Here is an 18,291-nt window from a genome sequence, read left to right on the forward strand (position 1 = left end):
CCCTATATCACCTCACTTCCCCTTCACTCCCTCGCCGGATCTTGTTGCCTTAGTGCCAGTGAAAGCGTTCCTTGTGTGTTCCTTGCCTGTGTTTCCAGACCTTCTGCCGTTGCCCCTGACTACGATCCTTGCTGCCTGCCCCGACCTTCTGCTACGTCCGACCTTGCTTTTGCCTACTCCCTTGTACCGCGCCTATCTTCAGCAGCCAGAGAGGTGAGCCGTTGCTAGTGGATACGACCTGGTCACTACCGCCGCAGCAAGACCATCCCGCTTTGCGGCGGGCTCTGGTGAAAACCAGTAGTGGCTTAGAACCGGTCCACTAGCACGGTCCACGCCAATCCCTCTCTGGCACAGAGGATCCACTACCTGCCAGCCGGCATCGTGACAACTCCCATTCACATTAGGTGGGCCCATCCCATGGAACTTCTATCTTCTGTTATCTACTAGACTACTCCTTACTATAAGTTAACCTTATTAAGCCCAACAGTCTAGCTCAACACTATCATGCAACTCTTAATTAAAGCTGTGTTGTTAGAAATGCAGCTGTCCTCTCACTACGTGGTATCTCTTGCTGTCTTAAAGATGGCCCTGCATGTTTGTCATGGCCCAGCCAATAAAAAGGTGGAAGATATATATTGCTCAATGTTTCCAGGCTGTGCCAGTCATAATGGTTCAGTCACAAGCATTTCTATTACCAGAGTTTTTTTTTTACTGTTCTGACCTCCTGTGACTTGACCTCTTGCCTGTTCCCTGACTTCTTTCCTGCCTGCTCTACAAACTTCACAAACTCCACCTCACCTCTCCTGCCTGCCTACAAACTTCACCCCTCTCAAAGATTGACTCTTGCCTTTTTGACTCTGTATTGACTTTAATTATGTACTACACTGCCCTCTAGGTTCTGACTGTATGGATGTCTCTATTTACCCTTTTTCTTCTAATTTGTTATCACTTGTGTTGCTCACCAGGACTGTTTGAAGCTTGTTTGCACCCATACTTCTTGGCATTCAGTGTAGGGCCAATCGCCCGGGGGGGGGGGGGGCTGCTGTTAAGGGGGGAAAATGTCCAAGTAGGTATGGACAAGGGTTGAGATCCAGGCCTGCACTGCTCCCTAACACAGACATGACATATGCATACTCTGCAGCTCACTTTAAAGTAACTGACAGATCCATACTTTCAGCCATGTAAAACATGGCATTATTCTTAAAATGAGAGAAGCAACTCTCTGGGGGAGAAAAGCAGCACTCCAGGTTCCAGTCAGGGTATGTATAAAAATTAAAGCTTTATTTCCATCTTCTTAAAATCATTACAAAAAAAGACAAAATATCATAAAAACACAGACGCGTTTAGGGAAAACTCTTTATCAAAGCATACAAGTCTAATGAAACCCCGAATAAATAGACAAAAAATGTACAAGTCACTCCCTCTTCATTAAAGAGATTAAACAGCAGCCGCTCCATACCTCTGTGCAAAGCGATATTAACCCTATATATGATTGGATATAACAGGTAATAGACATATGCATACCTATAGGAAATACATGGATAAAAGATAATATCAATGTGCATAAATATGTAACCTGATGACAAGAGAAGAAAGAAAAAGGTGCTCACCTCGTGCAGATTACCCGGTAGATAAGTAGAATCAAAATGGGGCCAAAAAGATGGTCCCTTACCTGGCAGAGTTCTGCTGAGAGCATAACATCTGGGTGAACATGCATCAAACAGTCTCAGCCTCGTGGTCCCTCCGGTGGTCCAAACATGAGGACCGGTAATTAATGGCAAAGCAAGGTGGAGGCAAGGAGTACCTCTGGAAAAATGGGGCATCAATCGGGCGCAGACACTCAGACGAATTGTAGATATAAAGGTGATTAATTCCAACAGAACATGCAATGTGACATTAACAAGTGTTTCAAGCCCAGAACGGGCTCTTTGTCAGGCATATGAACCCTCTAGGTTACAGACAGTATTAAAAAAACAAAACGCTCGATTAGAACACAAAATAGAATGTAATAAATACAGACATCACTTAAAATAAGATATACAATAACAATGATATATGAAACATATATACTGTGTGTGTATATATATATATATATATATATATATATATATATATATATATACATATGATTGTGGAGTACCGTAGTATGGTTTGGGGCGTATCTCATGAGCCTCCAGATACAGTGGTTGCAAGATGGTGCGTAAAGAAAGGGACAGTGATGCATATTTGTATTGAGAGACCTGCTCAGTAGAGATGATGTTGAATAGTAAATGGATCCAAAAATAGGACAACGTATCATGGGTCTGGACTGCGGAAGACATGCACAAAGGACATGAAAAGAGTGATGCCGTATACAGGTATGTATAGTTGTTACAATCAATTAGATCATCAATTAGATTGTCAGTAGTGGGAGGCCATGATGTATTAACAAAGTATAGCAAATGTGAGTGTTGGTGTTCATGTGATAATTTCTCTCATCTCATTGAGACCATGGGGAGATAACGTGGATAACGTGTGCATCTTATACATCCAGAACATTTCCAGTCTCTTCAGCTGTTCAAATCTGTTGTTTGTTGAAGCCGGTACGTGATCAATGGGTGTAATTGAAATTGGCTTTACACTGTTTGGATGTGATATAGTGACATGTTTGGAAACTCCGTGGAGCAAAAACTTCTTTTTTAAGTTTTGTCTGTGCTGGTTCAATCTGAGAGGAAGAGGATGAGTGGTGCATCCTACATACTGTAGTGGACAATCGGGACACTGGATCATGTAAATGACATGATCAAGTAAGATGAAATTTTTTAGGAAAATTCTTACCTGTCAATGAGGAAGTAAAATTTGACAAGCCATTGGAGATCTGCCGACTGCAAAGGCAATGGGCCTTCTTGCACTTGTAGCTCCCTTTTTTGAGCGGTCTCCCTAGAAGATCAGTGTGAGTGATGTCTTTATTCTGCTGTCTCCTAATCTGGCTTGGGGCCAGAATAGACTTCAGTGATGCCAATTTTCTGTACATTAACTGAGGTTGCTGGGGGATAGTTTTGGAAAAATGAGGATCTATTTGTAATACACGCCAATGGCGTGTGACTATTCTTCTGATGAGACGGGCATCATTGCTGTAGGTAGTAATGAAAGGGGCTGAAAATGAAGCTTTTTCTTTGTCTTCATCTTTCTGCTTGAAGCTGGTCACCAAACAATCTTCCTGAGTGAGTATTTTGGTACGGTGGTAAGCGTTACTTAATACTTTAGTGGGATAATGTTTCTCTTTGAAGCGTTCTTGTAGAGTTGTAGACTGTATTTTAAAATTTGCATGATTAGTACAATTTTTGTGTATCCTTTTATACTGACTATACCGGTATGTTTAATAGCCATTTTTTTTTAAAACAAACAAAAAGAAAACAAACATTCCAAAAAATCATTTCATTTGGGTGGGAATTATATGTGATAAATAAATTGTCTGTATTGTTGTTAAGATACTGTGTAAAGGAAGAGATGGTATGATGGTCACTCGGTCCCCGCCACACCGCAATTATATCATTAATATATTGTCCATACCACGCGATGTGGCGTAGAAAGGGATTGGCTGTGGTGTGGATGGATCTTTCCTCCCATTAGGCTATGTAGAGGTTGGCCAAAGAGGGACCCCCATCGGACAACCCCTGACCTGAAGGAGGAAAGATCCATAAAACGAAAAATAATTATTGGTATGTAAAAGATACGTGACATCTAATATGCAGTTTTTGAGATCAGAGTTGTAATTACTATAAGTATTGAAATGGTACTAAAGTGCCATAAGGGCACAGTCATGGGGTATGACACTATAGAAAGAAGCAACATCACATGAAATACATGTCATATCAGCTTCCCATTTGAAATCCTTAAAAGACACCAAAAGATCTTTGGTGTCTTGTATGTACTGAGGGACTCTGGTGACTAGCAGTTGTAATAGACTATCCAACCACATCGAGAGCTTCTCATTGAGCCAATGCCCAAAACTATTGGGCGGAGAGGGGGAGGGAATATATTTTTGTGTATCTTATGTAGACAATGGAAGATTGGACATGGTTGGTTCTGAAACAAAAAGTGACTCCTCCATCTTACGTGAAAAAAAACTCTAGTGTTTGATTTATTTTGTATGTCAGTAGTGGAGTCAGAATTAAGTTTACGATATGTGGTGCTGTCGCTGAACATATCCCACACCTGTTTACAATCTACAGTAGTTCACGGTCCAACACGACGACCGAGCCACCTTTGTCAGATGACTTGATTTTAATATCAGAGAACTCTTGCAGTTCCTTTAATGCTTTGCGGTCTCTGATTGTCATGTGAAACGGCAAACTACTTGCAGCAGTTGCTCTCTCCAATTCAAAAAGTTCCCTCTCAACTACACGTTGGAAGGAATTCATGTGGGGGGACCTAGACTGTATGGGATAAAAATGTTCATTTTTGATTCTGATTCTGAGTCTCGTTGAAGTAGATGACACTGTATATCTCTCAGTACTGTCATACTGTAATTTAAGTTCCATTAAAGTAACCTGATCACGTAACTCAAAATATAATGGAATTTTAGTTTCTCGTCTTTTGTTGAGGTCCGGTATGGTAGTTGTAGTGGCCATAATTTCATTTTCTTTATCCTGAAAAAAATAATGTTTTGCTGTCAAGAAACTGTTCAGGTACACGTGTTCATTACCTAGGTTACATATGTATGCACATTGATATTATCTTTTATGCATATATTTCCCATAGGTATATACACAGTATGTCTATTACCTGTTATATCCAATCATGAATAGGGTTAATATCCATTTCCACAGAGGTATGTAGCAGCTGTTTAATCTCTTTAATGAAGAGGGAGGGACTTCCTAATCAAGCCCGGGGGGGGGGGGGATCCACGGCCGCCAGTGAGCAGCTTGCAGGGGGCCCCCGTCACATTCTGGACATCCCTTTGTCTAAAAAAGATCTTTTTGGGACACGAGAATCTCTCGGTTACCTTTCTGCGGTGGCTCCCACGTTAACTACAAAAACGCAGGTGCCGCCGGGAGGTAGCGCATGCAGGAACATCACTGACGGCCCGTGCATGCGCCCATAGCAGCGGAGGAGTGGAGCATCGTGGAGGAGGACACACGCCGGCCGGAATGGTAAGTCACCAGCACCAGCTGGCTGCATGTAATATTCAGCATTCCGACCACCGCTCCTCCGGGCCCAGGACCTACTGCTATAATCTATTGGCCATAGCAGTAGATTGTGACCCTGGACCGGTGGTCAGAACACTGAAGTGGGGAAGTACATAGACATACAGCCTCCAGCCATACACTGTATATGGCTGTAGGTTGTATGTCTGTGGGGAAGCTAGACTGCACCTAATGTGGGGAGCTATACTGCACATAATGTGGGGAAGCTATGCTGCATCTAATGTGGGGAAACTATGCTGCACCTAATATGGGGGATCTATACTGCACCTAATGTGGGGGAACTATACTGCACCTAATGTGGGAGAACTATACTGCACCGATGTGGGGAGCTATACTACACCTAATGTGGGGGAACTATACTTCACCTAATGTGGGGGAACTGTACTGCACCTAACGTGGAGGAATTGTACTGCACGTAATGTGGGGGAACTATACTGCACATAATGTGGGGAAACTATACTGCACCTAATGTGGGGGAACAATACTGCACCTTATGTGGAGAACTTTACTGCACCTAATGTGGGGGAACTGTACTGCACCTAATGTGGGGGAACTGTACTGCACCTAATGTGGGGGAACTGTACTGCACCTAATGTGGGGGAACTGAACTGCACCTAATGTGGGGGAACTGTATTGCACCTAATGTGAGGGAACTGTACGGCACCTAATGTGGGGGAACTGTATGGCCAACCTAATGTGAAGGAACTGTACTGCACCTTATGTGGGGGAACTGTACTGCCAACCTAATGTGGGGGAACTGTACTGCCAACCTAATGTGGGAGAACTGTACTGCCAACCTAATGTGGGGGAACTGTACTGCCAACCTAATTTGCAGGGACTTATACTGCAGCTATATGAGTGCAGGTCTGTTTATGTATGTGTGCATGCAAGCAAGAGTGTATTTGTGTGTGTGTGTGTGTGTGTGTATATATGTGTATTTGTGCTTTAGGGTGCACACCCTAATGCAATAGGCTGCGCATGCCTATGATTCGAGGTTTCATTACAGTCTTGTATTCCTTGATAAAAAGTCCTCCTGAAACGTGTCAGTGTCTTTGTGATATTATGTCTTTTTTCCCCTGTTTTGTAATGCTTTTAAGAAGATGGAAATAAAGCTTTCAATTTTTTACATACCCTGACTGGAACTGGAGTGCTGGTTTTCTCCCCCAGGGAGTTGCTCCTTTCAGTCTTCACCGTGATGGTGGCTATCACACCCCGTGCACCTGGCCAGTTTGGGACTATTGGACTTGCTGCTGAAAGGGTGAGCGGATCATCTCCTTTTTTGTATATTATTCTTAAAATAGTAAAATAACCGGTGATTTATAATATGCTCCCATACTAAGTTAATTCATTAGTCAAACACTCACTAACTCATTACAATTTTTATATTATATAAACTGTTTCTCTTTAATGCAAATCTCAGTTAATTCTTTGCCAAATCAGGTGGACCAGAGTTCCGAGATAACAATTTATTCCACACACGGTAAATGGATTAATCTGAAAAGAAAAGTTTAATGTAACAATGTAAGTCTATAGAAAAATCTACAGTTGATTATTTGTTACAAATCTCTCTAATTGACTAGGATGGGATGATGATGCAATAGCCGCTCATATTGGGCATGTGCTATGGAGAGGATTGAAGGGTTAATCCATTTTTAGTGCCTTAGGGAAGCCATAGCTTTGCAGATAAGAGAGACCGTAATAAGCTGTCACTGTGTCACTTGCCAGTGTTATGACAGTGTCACTGTGACAGCTTATTATCACCCCTGGTGACATCGTCTTTCCTGGGATCAGCCCCTCACATTCTGCAGATTGCAGGGAAGCAGAAGAATTGAACCACTTTTCTGTAGAAATGTCAGACAGGTTCAACAAGGTCAGTAGAGGAACTCAGTCAACAACGTGTCCGATTTCAGCAATCTAGACAGAAAACATCCAGACCCCAATATTTTGTATTAATCTGATTGTAGCACCTGTGCAAAACTTAAAACCTGCTGATCTGGGGCACCAACTTTTGAATGTGAAAGGCAAAATAAACTTTGACATGATGATTTATGCCCAGAATAAGGACTGCAAACTGACGATGATCAAAGTGAACATCTTAAAGTTTAAAGACAATAAATTCTAAATTTAGTCTTTAACTTTGCTCTGAAAAAAAGGGGCTTCAGGCAGTAGAGAATATTTGTACGGTATGCTCTTTGTCTTGCAGCTTATTGTTACAATAAATGCAGTTTTTCTTTTTATAAATGTCATCAGTTCAGGACAAGGTTTATGGATCCAAAAGGGAGCCATTTACATGTTGTATAATACAATAGCATATGCATTTAATATATATATATATATATATATATATATATATATATATATATATAGATAGATAGATAGATAGATAGATAGATATAGATAATATATATAAACATGCTGTTATCTTTGCAAATTGTTAACAAAAGGCAAAATAACTAAAGAAATAAAGTCCCGTTTATGCCCTCAAGCTAATGATGAATATTAGCGAGGGAATTCATTTGGCATCAATTAAATTTGGCTAGATTTTAAAAAAGATCATACTTTTTAGTTTCCATACTTTTATAATTTGTTTCAGCTTTGTTTTCCTCCCTGCTCCTGTACACTGATTAGCCTGGATATAAGCAATGTTGCAGTATGCACCGCAGTTTCCCCTTACAGCATTCACTGGGCCTGGTGTCCTGTACCTGGTCCAGACATTCAGTGTACTGTACAGGAGAAGGGACTCTAGCTTTTGACAAGATTCCCTTTCCCTCTACATACTTTGGGTTGGCAGCTCAACCAGGGCATGTCTTAATCAGGATCCAAATCTGAAACAAATCGGACAGATGAACCAAATTGGACCAAAAATGAATTATAAAAGAGATCAGTTCTAAATATATATTCCATAAAAAAGCTGTCTTATTGTTTAATATGACTACACATCGCAAACTGATCCTCATCCACTTCCTGATACATCTAAACTTCGCAGTGTAACATACTCACCTGTCCAGCCTAAAGTGGTGATCTCTGCTCCTCGGCTTCTCCAAAACTTCCCGTCCCCTCTAATTTCGAAATTTTTTCACTGGCGATTTGGCTTCTCTTTCTGACTTCTGACATGGCTACTGGCATTCCCTCCTGGTTCTGGTCCTGGTATCGGCTTCTGACTACGATATTGTACCTCAATTTGTCTCTAATGATACCTTCCGACTTCTGACCTCGGCTTTAAATTTGGACTATGCTTTTGGCTCTGAATGGGTCTCTGACATGCCTGTCCGTGGCTGCATGTCCTTGTCACCATCATTTTATGTATTTTATGCATCTATCTAGCAACTACAAAAGAGGAGCTGTAGCTGCTTTCTGCCCATATGTTGGAACAACTCTCTTATGTATACATTCCCTCTAATAGATCCTTCTATCATTATTACACACTGTTCAAAATTATTATGCAAATTATATTTAAGTGTCACAAAGAGTAAATATTTAGTTTTTCAGTTTAACTCATGGATGGCATTATGTCTCAGGGCTATTTTTATCACTGAAAACCATCTTGGAAACCGGTGATAATAAGATTGCCAGGTGAGCCCAATTTAAGGAAAAACTACTAAAGGTGAGTGTTATACATTATTCAGCAGAGCACCATTTTCAATCAATTTGGGGAAGAAAAAGGATATCTCTGCTGCCGAAAAGAGTGAAATATTTCAATGCATTGGACGAGAGATGAAGACATTAGGTATTTCACGAAAACTTTAAGGGGTACTCCACTGGAATATATATTTTTTTAAATCAACTTGTGCCAGAAAGTTAAACAGATTTGTAAATTACTTCTATTAAAAAATGTATTCCTTCCAGTACTTATCAGCTGCAGTTATGATCCAAAGGAAGTTCCTTTCTTTTTGAATTTCCTTTCTGCCTGACCACAGTGCTCTCTGCTGACACATCTGTCCATTTTAGGAACTGTCCAGATCAGGATAGGTTTTCACTGGGGATTTGCTCCTACTCTGGACAGTTCCTAAAATGTACAGATGTGTCAGTAGAGAGCACTGTGGTCAAACAGAAAGGAAATTCAAAAAGAAAATAACTTCCTTTGGATCATACAGCAACTGATAAGTACTGGAAGGATACAGATTTTTAAATAGAAGTAATTTACAAATCTGTTTAACTTTCTGGCACTAGTTGATTTAAAAAAAATAAATGTTTTCCAGTGGAGTATCCCTTTAAGCATGATCATTGCACTATTAAGAGATTTGTGGCTGATTCAGTGCACAGACGGGTTTGTGCAGATAAAGGCACAATGAGGAAGATTTCTGCCAGATCCATGCATTGGATCATGAGAGCAGCTGGAGCAGCTGCTAAAAGACCATTGCATAGCAGCAAACAGATATTTGAAGCTGCTGTGGCCTCAGGAGTCCCACAGACATCAAGGTGTAGAGTCCTCCAAAGACTTGCAACTGTGCATAAACCTTCTATTCAGCCACCATTAAACAATGCTCACAAGAAGAAATGGCTGCATTGGACAGAAAAATACATGAATACTAAATTTCAAACAGTCCAGTTCACTGATGAGTGCCGTGCAACCCTAGATGATCCAGATGGATGGAGTCATGGATGGTTGGTGGACGGCCACTCTGTTCCAACAAGGCTGCAACATCAGCAAGGTGGTGGTGGAGTCATGTTTTGGGCCAGAATCATGGGAAAAGAGCTATTCAGCCCCTCTAGGGTCCCCGAAGGTGTAAAGATGACCTTTGCAAAGTATGTGAAGTTTCTGACTGACCACTTTCTTCCCTGGTACAGAAGGAAGAACTATGCTTTTAATAATAAAATCATCTTCATGCATGACAATGCACCATCTCATACTGCAAAGAATACCTCTGCATCAATGGCTGCTATCGGAATAAAAGAAGAGAAAGTCAGGGTGTGGTTTCCATCCTCCCCTGACCTCAATGCTATTGAGAACCTAACCTTTGGAGCATCCTCAAGCAAAAGATCTATGAGGGTGGGAGGAAGTTTACATCCAAACAGCAGCTCTTGTAGGCTATTCTGACATCTTGCAAATTCAAGCAGAAACTGTCCAAAAACTCACAAGTTCAATGGATCCAAGACTTGTGAAGCTGCTATCAAATAAGGGGTCCTATGTTAAAATGTAACATGACCTGTTAAAATGTTTAAAAAGTTTAAATGTTGTTAAAAGTTTGATTGAAATAGCTTTTGATTTCAGTAAATATGCTGCGAACACAACAAATGACAATTTTTTGTTCTTTACAACCTATAAAGTGTTTTGAAACTTACTGTAATATATTGGAACAGTGCATTGTAAAATTTGAATTGTATTCTTACAAAATACAAAATATAATTTGCATAATAATTTGGAACTCGGTGTACATTGAAAACTTTCATGCCAATTTTATTTTGCTTTTTTTTATTTCTATGAAGTTAGTTTGAGACCATGTTTGTCTGTTGCAGAGGAATTTGAGTCTTAGTCCCACTGGGATAAAATAATCCTTGCCTTGTGCATAAATAAGTTTAAAGGAGTACTCCAGGATATGAAACCGTATCCTCTTTTAGATCTCAGGGATCCAATTACTGGGACCCCCCGCAATCTTCTGTATGGGTCTCCGGCCAAATAGCGCTCGTCGACCACCGCACAAAGTGGTAGCCGGCACACCCCCTCAATGTAGCGATATGGCAAAGACGGAGATTGTAGAATGCAGTGCTCCGGCTCTCTCATATAGTTGTATTGAGGGGCTATGTCAGCTGCTGCTTTGTGCGATGGTCAACACCCCCCCCCCCTTCTTGCAGACTGCCGGGGTTCCATAGGGGAGATTGCGGGGGTTCCCATGATCTGAAACTTATCCTAACTTTATCCCCTATCCTTAGGATAGGAGATACGTTTTCGTATTCTGGAGTACTCCTTTAAAGGAAACCGGTCACCACTTTAATGCTGCCTGAACCACAAGTTATTGAGGTGGTCCCTGGCGACTTCTCCATGTCCCAACAAACTTTGATTAATATATCACTCCCTGTACCCAAACAGTAAAATATCTATCAAGGGCAGTAGGGGCAAGGAGAAACCATCGAGTACCAATCCAATAACTTGGGTATCGGTAGTATGAAAGCAATGACAGGTTCCCTTTAACAGTGGTTAGCTGTAGATTGCACACAATGAAGGCTCAAATAAATACTTTAGTACTAATAGGTGAATCGGTGGTGCCCCCAGAACGGGTGAGTGATTCTGGGTAGGGTGCTTGTTTCTTCCTGGGTTTGTGAGGTGAGGGGTTGCTCTGGGAGTAGGTGTGTATGGTTGATTGTTTGTGTGTTGTCTTTTGTGTTTGTGGTTGTTCAGGCGCAGGCCTCCTTAATTTTCCACTCCTGTGCGGCCACACCATCATGACTTTACCTTCTATATTGTGGGGGTGTTGGGGAGCTCTGTGCTTGAGCTAAGTGTTATTATATGTTTGTTTATTTTCTACCAAAAAGTTATAAATAAATACTTATAAAAAAATTTAAATAAATAAAGACTTTAGAGTCTGCACAGGAGAGGAGGAACTGTACACCCAGACACATGTGCTTGCTTTGTGTTTATCAATATCCCATAATATATCAGTGACTTCTTTTCCAAACTGGTGCAGCCTACCATGGCCTGGGTCACATAGAGGACTATGTCTAAAGGTCAGGTAATGTGCCTGTGATGTGCATTGGGTATCACACCAGACTTGCTGTCCGTATCAGCAACAGACTAAATCTCTGTCTGTCTCTTTCTTATTGTTATGCTGGCGTCCTCTGCAGAAAAAAAAAAAACCTTTATACACTAATTGCTCTGCAACTCCGCAGGGCGTTCAGAGAGCTGTGATAAGGATGGCTGGACGCAGCCCGCGTGATCCTGCCAGGAAATTATTTCATCTGCTCATTTGAGAGAAGAGCAATAAAACTATACAAAATTACATGCGTTGCCATTGCCACTCAGGAGTTGAGTTACCCTTTGTCAATATGGTGTAACTGGAGGTTTTGAGGATTTATGGATCTAACTCTGTAAGTACGAGATTTCAGAAGAATTGTTGGCAACACCCTACTGGCAGAGATTTCTCCCTTTAGCAGCCAATAACTAAATGACTTATAATTTCTCAATCAATACATGACCCATGTTAATAATTTGATAATCTGTTGTAGATAATAGGTAAAATTATATATTTCTAATTATGAAATAGAAGAGTATGATATACCATGCTTTATGTATAAGAAAGAGAAATAATGATGAAAGGACTTAATAAGGGTTAGTTTGCATAGCAGATATTGCAGAAAGCGGCTTTGTGAAATATTTCAATAAAGGTATAACAGGATTTTGCCCAATGACACATGGGAAGGGGCTACAGTCAACACAATCAATAACCCACAAGGGTTAATAATACCTTAAAAAAAAAAAAAAAAAAACACTGATTGATAGTTTCTTGCACCATTCAAGTATAGTCACACTGTAACTAGGATCCCCAATTGAATCACAAATAATAATAATAATCCTATAACTGATGCCTTTGATGTATTAATGAGACACCTCTGTATGTACAATATCACTGGTAGGTATAACTATATAACACAGCAAAGTAGGGTAAATGGATATTACACTCTATTTTCTGACTTGCTTCGGGAACTGATCACTACTTAGAGATACTGTCTACCTCCTACATGTTTGTCTACCTCTTCCTACATGTTTCTCAAGGAGAAAAAAAAAAAATAGACGGCACTTTATTGGGGTGGTAGTGGAGGGTATAAATGGTGAACTCAAGTGCACTAACAATAAATAATGGGGAATATGCATAACATACTGATTCACTTAGAATGTCATGAACTTATATGTTGTGGTTAAATGATATATACATTTAGTCTGGAAAGGACTAAGTTAAACTTACCAATGATATTACACAATAGAAAGGTTTCTCATTTAAGGAGAAGTCTCATGAAAAAAAAACGTATCCCTAGAATAAGGGATAAGTTTTAGATCGCGGGGCACCCTGCTATATGCTGTTTGGATCCCCGTATCTCCATCACATGGGTGCATCACGAACCCTGCCCGAAGTGGGGGCCACCAAGCCCCCTCTATATAGCTCTATGGGAGAACTCAAGAATGCCGAACAGAGAGCCTGAGGGGGTCAATTCATACTGACGATCTGTGGCGATTCCGGGTCATACGGGTCTCCAGTGACCCGGTGACCAGGAAAATAAGGGATAGGGATGCCACTCCTCATATCCCTGCTATTGGTTGGTCAGAAGCAACCGACCAATAGCAGATCGGGGATGGGGGGGGGGTTAAAGTTCAGTTCCCTTACCATCTGTGATGATCGGCGGCAGGAGGTCCCTGGTCCATGAGGTACTGCTCCCTGGTGTGGCTATGTAGCCTAGCAACATCTGGAAAGCCACAGTTTAGAGACCACTATACAGTGGTCTCTAAACTCTAGCCCTCCAGATGTTGCAAAACTACAACTCCCAGCATATTCAGACAGCCGTTTGCTGTTTGGGCATACTGGGATTTGTAGTTTTGCAAGATTTAGAGGGGTACGGTTTGGAGATCAGTGTGCAATGGTCTCTAAACTGTAGCCTTCTAGATGTTGCAAAACTACACCACCCAGCATGCCCACACAGCAGTTTTCTGGGATTTGTAGTTTTGCAACATCTGGAGGGCCACAGTTTGGAGATCACTGTGCGGTAGTCTCTAAACTGTGGCCCTCTAAATCTTACAAAATTACAACTCCCTGCATACACGAACAGCAAACAGCTGTTTCGATATTCTGGGAGTTGTAGTTGCGTGCCTCCAGCTGTTGTATAACTACAACTCCCAGCATGCCCTTCGGCGATCAGTACATGCTAGGAGTTTTAATTTTGCAACGGCTGGAGGCACACTGGTTGGAAAATTCTGAGTTAGGTAACAGATCCTAACTCAAGGTTTTCCAACCAGTGTGCCTCCAGCTGTTGCAAAAGTACAACTCCCAGCATGCACGGTCGGTCAGTGTATACTGGGAGTTGTACTTTTGCAACAGCTGGAGGTTTGCCCCCCCTTACCCCATGTGAATGTAGAAGGTACATTCACACGGGCGGGTTTACAGGGTGTTTCCTGCTTCAAGTTTGAGCTGCAGAAAATTTTCCACCTCAGCTCAAACTCCTAGCGGAAAACTCACCGTAAACCCCTGACAGTGCAAATGTACCCTAAGGCTAAGTTTCTACTTGTTCTTTTGTCCTGCATTTTGGGGTTTGAAAAAAACGCAAGAAAAAATGCCAGAAAAACGGAAGAGCAATTTCCTGCGTCTGGCGTTTTTTCAGAAATTTTTTGTTTTGTGTGGAAATTGCACCTTGGCAGTTTTTTTTTTGGTACCCAAAATTTGTTGGGTACCAAAATAAAAAAATAAATAAATAAAAAAGGATACAGTAATGATGGAAAAAATGTTCTACATTTTTTAAATTATTTAGGTAGTACTACTACTCCCAGCATGGAACAGACTGTTCCATGATGGGAGTAGTAGTACCTGCACTAATAGACATATCACCCTGTGTGTTAGTCGTGACATCCGATGCAATCGTCCATAATATAGCAGAGATGTGGAGCGGCTCTATACAATGCTCGCATCTTTGCATTATACTCCGGCCAGTGATGTGAATAGAACATTCATATTTTCCGCCCAGAGTGGGGATTGGCCGGATGGTTGCAGCTAATCACTGCTCTCGCGGGAAATATGAATGAGTGAGTGGCCGGCCAGAGTATAGTGCAGAGATGCGAATGCTGTATACAGCCGCTCCGCATCTCTGCAATAGACAGGATGATCACATTGGGGGTCAGTAGTGATAGCCGCTGTGATCTGTGCTTACCTGCAGGTACTTCAGCTCCTAACATGGAGAACACTCTTCTCCATGCTGGGAGCTGTAGTACCTGCATTAATAGACAGGTTGCAGCGAGGTACTACAGCTCCCAGAATGGAGCAGAGTGTGCTCCATGTTGGGAGTAGTAGTACATGCAGTTAAGGAAAGATCACAGTGGATGTCACTCCTGACACCCGCTGTGAACCTCCTGTATAATGTATAGATGCAGCGGCTGCTCTTCTATAGTCCCCTGCACTGCAGTATATATGCACATATTCCTATTTCCCAAAGAGAGCTGTGATTGGCTTGAACCATCTGGCCAAAAACACTGTCTCCCCCCCCCCCCCCCCAATAAAAAGGAAAAACGGCTTGTACGGAAGTGTTTCCAAAACGGAGCCTCCAGCTGTAACAAAACAACAACTTCCAGCATTGCCGGACAGCCACTGACTGTCCAGGCATGCTGGGAGTTTAGCAATAGCTGGAGGCACCCTCTTTGGGAATCCCTGGCGCAGAATATTTTTGGTAGCGGATGCAATTGTAATGCTTGCAATTGAGTCCACCGCTATGCAAATCTCTAAATTAGGCCTCAAATGCGCATGGCGCTCTCTCACTTCGGAGCCCTGTCATATTTCAAGAAAACAGTTTAGGGCTAAATATGAGGCATTTTTGTACTCGGGAGCAATTGTGTTACAATTTTTTTTCCCTCCTTTTACCCCTTATGAAAAGGAAAACTTGTGGTTAGTGTAAAAAAAAAAATTACACTAACATGCTGGTGTAGCCCCATACTCTTAATTTTCCCAAGAGGTAAAAGGAAAAAAAGACCCCCAAAATTTGTAACACAATTTCTCTTGAGTACGAAAATACTCCATATGTGGGGCGTAAAATGCTCTGTGGGCGCAAAACATGGCTCAGGAGTGAGAGCGCACTATGTAAATTTGGGGCCTAAATTGGTGATTTCCACAGGGGTGGCTGATTTTACAGCGGTTCTGTAAAAAAAAAAAAATACCCACATGTGACCCCAATTTGGAAACTACACCCCTCATGGAATGTAACAAGGGATATAGTGATCCTTAACACCCCACAGGTGTTTGACAATTTTTCGTTAAAGTTGGATATGAAAAATAAAAATAAAAAATCACAAAAATTCTGGTGTTACCCAAAATGTTTCATTTTCACAAGGGAAAAAAGCCCTTCTCTGCTGATCACTGTAGTGCGCCCGCAGAGCACTTTACATCCACATATGGGGTTACAAATTTTGTTGGGCATTTTCTCCTATTACCCCTTGCAAAAATTTCAAATTTGGAGAAAAACTGCATTTTTGTGAACATTTTTTATAATTTACACATTCGACTTTAACGAAAAGTCGTCAAACACCTGTGGGGTGTTAAGGCTCACTGTACCCCTTGTTACGTGCCTTCAGGGGTGTAGTTTCCAAAATAGTGTGCCATGTTGTTTTGTTTTTTTGCTGTTTTGGCACCATAGGGCTTCTTAAATGTGACATGCCCCCAAAAACCATTTCAGCAAAATTTGCTTTCCAAAAGCCAAATGTGACTCCTTCTCTTCTGAGCATTGTAGTGCGCCAGCAAAGCACTTGACGTCCACACATGGGGTATTTCCATACTTGCGAAAAATGAATATTTAGAATTTTTGTATTGATTGGACATTTTGATCATTTTTAATTCATTTTTTCATGATATAAAAAGTGACCAAAAATACTTTATTTTGGACTTTGGAATTTTTTTTGCATACGCTATTGACCATGTGGTTTAATTATTGATATATTTTTATAGTTCGGACATTTACGCACGCGGCGATACCACATATGTTTATATTTATTTTTATTTACATTTATTAGGAAAAGGGTTAAATGACATTTATTAACTTTTTTTTTACACTTTTTTTTGTAGTGTTATAGCTCCCATAGGGGATATAACACTGCACACACTGATCTTATACAACTTTATTTTAGGTATGTTCACATGGCCTCATACATTCATCCAATAGTCTATCAGTAGTGATACATTTTATTTAGAACATTGAGCAAAAACTCCAGCTCCCAAAAAATATTAAAAGTCCAAAATGTATTTCACATGATTAAAATGATAATATCCAAGGTGAGTGAGTTAAAAGCATAGCAGAAACGAACACGTTTTGAACCATCTGGTTCTTAATCATGGCACAGTACTAAATGCTACATGCACCTTTTATATACTCTGAGTAATGAACAAAGAAAGGCTTGCAAGTGACGGAACGCCTTCTACTGACGAAAGTTTCGGGGATGGAACATATGACGTAATTGTACAGGTAAGTATCACCGGGTTAAATAGTAATATGACAGTATAAACAGAAATAAACAGACTTTAACCTGACAATGTGCCATAGTATGCATATGTCTCTCAAGTAGGCATGTATCCAACAGAAAATTCAGCTGGATATACGCACAGTTCAACAGAAGCAAAAAAAACTGATGTAAAGATTTCATAAGAAAACGTATGAACACTGTCAGACCACACGCATATGGCACAAAAATTATTACTGTATCCTGCAGCTATAATAGTTGTAGTTTTTGAACAAGTTGAAAAAAATTATATCACATGCAATAACATGTTATGCACACTGTGTGTTAAAACGCAGTTGACCAAGAATTACAAATCACAGTTATAAAGACCTGTGTATCAATAAACATAATACAAACATAATACAAATCATGAACCATAACTGATTAAATTAAACATTCGTAGTTTCACAGTCGGGGTAGGGTAGGGGAGCACGGAGAGGCAAGTGCTGGAACAGGTGGTAGTTCTCTTCGCGGAGGACCGACAACTCAATTTCAAGATACAAGTACAAGCTTTTTCACTGCAGCAACTTCTAGCAGTATGTGCCCCCTTATCCAATGGTGCAGAAGCTGAATGTGCTCCTGTCCAAGTTACTGGTACTGCAGTCCCTCCCTTTTCAAGTGGACACTTGGGGGTGCACTTAGAGGCAGGGGCTGGGACAGGTGGTAGGTCGCCTCGCGGTGGACCACCAGCTCGATGCTTACCAGAATGGGTCCTCAAAAAAGGATAAAAAATGTTTTTAATAAATTAAAATTAATTTAAATGAAAATTTAAGTACAAAAAAATCTCTTTCATCTCTTCAATTGTGACGCCACATGGTCTCCCGACCCTGCTGCCACATCCAGACACTCTGCTGCAATGATTCTAATAGCGATACCTGTAATCTGCATGTCATACTGAATAACAGTATTATTTCACTAACACAGCAC

At 41.0% G+C, this 18,291-nt stretch overlaps 1 long non-coding RNA gene across 2 annotated transcripts in view; it reads right to left on the bottom strand.

Annotated features, from left to right (window-relative positions):
- Positions 1-2,093: 2,093 nt before the first annotated feature.
- Positions 2,094-18,291, bottom strand: part of LOC130293948 (uncharacterized) — a 45,388-nt gene continuing 29,190 nt past the window's right edge. For both annotated transcript variants that reach the window (XR_008848330.1, XR_008848331.1), the window contains 2 exons: positions 6,321-6,480; positions 2,094-4,631 (listed from right to left, as the gene is read on the bottom strand). This is a non-coding gene — a long non-coding RNA (uncharacterized LOC130293948). The remainder of the gene's footprint in view (positions 4,632-6,320; positions 6,481-18,291) is intronic.

The sequence above is a fragment of the Hyla sarda genome, chromosome 10 (assembly GCF_029499605.1).
Source record: "Hyla sarda isolate aHylSar1 chromosome 10, aHylSar1.hap1, whole genome shotgun sequence".
Taxonomy (NCBI): Eukaryota; Metazoa; Chordata; class Amphibia; order Anura; family Hylidae; genus Hyla; species Hyla sarda.